The sequence below is a fragment of the Elaeis guineensis genome, chromosome 7, assembly GCF_000442705.2.
Source record: "Elaeis guineensis isolate ETL-2024a chromosome 7, EG11, whole genome shotgun sequence".
Taxonomy (NCBI): domain Eukaryota; kingdom Viridiplantae; phylum Streptophyta; class Magnoliopsida; order Arecales; family Arecaceae; genus Elaeis; species Elaeis guineensis.
The window spans coordinates 23,025,618-23,027,706 of NC_025999.2; positions in this window are offsets into that span (position 1 = coordinate 23,025,618).

The following is a 2,089-nucleotide window of genomic DNA, read 5'->3' on the forward strand; positions in this document are numbered from 1 at the left end:
ATAGAAAAAAAAAATTTAAGTTCTCGAATAAGTTAGTATTTAGCATTTAGATATCCGATTATGTTTAAAAATTAAGTTAAACCAAGAATTTTTTTAAAAAATAAATTGATATATAGATCAGAAAATTTATGGAATACTGAGGGATCAAGTATTAAAAAAACTCAATAAAGAGTTAAATTTAGAATATAAATATTTTTTTTATGAGCACTTCTAATTCTTCTAATCAACATCAGAGAAGAATTTACTTCTTATGGGCTAGTGTAGAGTAACTATACATTTTTTCATATATAAAAAAATAAAAATAAACTAGTTTCTATGTACTTCTCACTAAGTAACTAGTCTCTTTGCCTAAGCAAGTATTGAGGTTTGCATTGAAAAGTGAGAAGGATAAAGAATCTTATTGTAAGGCTAGTCTAAACTCGTAGTCTGTGTAAATCAAGCAAATAAGTCTGAGGGATATTTTATATCTAGTATCCTAAAGTCATCTGACTTAGGAGTCATTGACTGAAAACTCACTATATAGGTCAGATAGAAAACTTAATGGGTTAAGACACCTAATAGCAGTATAATGTTAAAAAAAAATGAAAAGAAGAGTAAAGTCTAAATATTTGTCTCCACTGAGTAATCGGGCCTCTTCGTCTAAGTAAGCGTTGTGATTTGCATCAAAAAGTAGGCAATGTAAAGATATTTTTATAATAAATGAAGGACAGAAGTAATAATAAACTCATCCATCTAAAGATATATGATTTAGAGATACGGGTAGGAGCAATTTAGAAAAAAATTAGAAAAGATTTAATGTTCTTCACTTAATTCTCATATTTGTCAAGTACTAATACCTCAATGACATACCTCACTCACACTCTACTAAACATCAATGACTCTTTTAAAAAGTTACTCAGTAAAACTTAAAACTCTAAACTAAAAAAGCATCTAGCACTAAATTCTTTCTTTACTCGAGGATGAGTAAAGTTCAAGTAGGAGGGTGTGATGAACACTTGAATTAGATCACTGAAGTATTAAATATTAAAATAATTGATATTATTTTATTAAAATTTAATACTCTTTAATCTATTTGTAGGTGATTGAGAGTTTGAATTCATACGATTCAAATTGGATTCAAATCGGATCAAATTTAAGTGAACCAAGCAACCAGCTCCCATTCCAGTGTGCACACGACTTAAAAATCAAGGGTCAAGAAGCAACCTTTCCAATCAAGGACCCAGATTAGAAGATCAATGAAATCGAGTATGAACATGACTTATCTCAAGAGCTCAAATTAAAAGATCACTTTCATGAAGATCTAGTGTGAACGCGACTTGTTGATCAACAGAGGAGAAGAAATATGAAGATCTAAGGATCCTTATTCATGCTCCCATCTCCCTTCTCATGAAACCCTAGAGTCTCCAATGCCTAAAACCCTCTTAAAACCCTAGCCTCCACTCTATAAACACACGCCCCCCTTCTTTTTCAAAAGAATATCAGCCCCCTTGTTGGGATCATCTCCCTCTCCTTCTCATAGCCTTAGGTTCCACGCCACATCCCTTCTTCATGTCAATCCTGTCTTTTCAAATTTTTAGCCAGCCATAGGATAATCTTTTTCCCTCAAACTTCACTGTCCCAAGCCTCCATCAGTCTCCTACAAATCATAAAAATTTTAAATCCAAAAGCCTCCAAAAAGTCCTCTAAATCTTTCTCTCTTTCCAGCCCTACAGACTGCAGCCTAAAAATTCCAACAATCCTCTTCCACCTTCAAACCTCTTCCAAACCCACTTTCCTCAGCCTATTCTCCATCAAATCTCTTCCTCATGCTGCTGAAGTCTTCTCCAAGTCTCAAGAAAGGAATCTCTAGAGTTCGAGATGCAAATCATGGTGAAGAATCTTTCGATAGTCGGCTAAATGTCACATCTCAAAAAATCACTGGACTACTTGTAATAACAGTATTTTTATTTCTTCATCTTTTGTATTTCCTTCCAATTATGCAATAAAAGACTTGAATTTTTTTATTTTATATCTTTTATTTATTTTATATATGATACGAGTTTTTGAATAGCCTATGACTACGTAGAGACGGATCGTGATCTAAGGATAC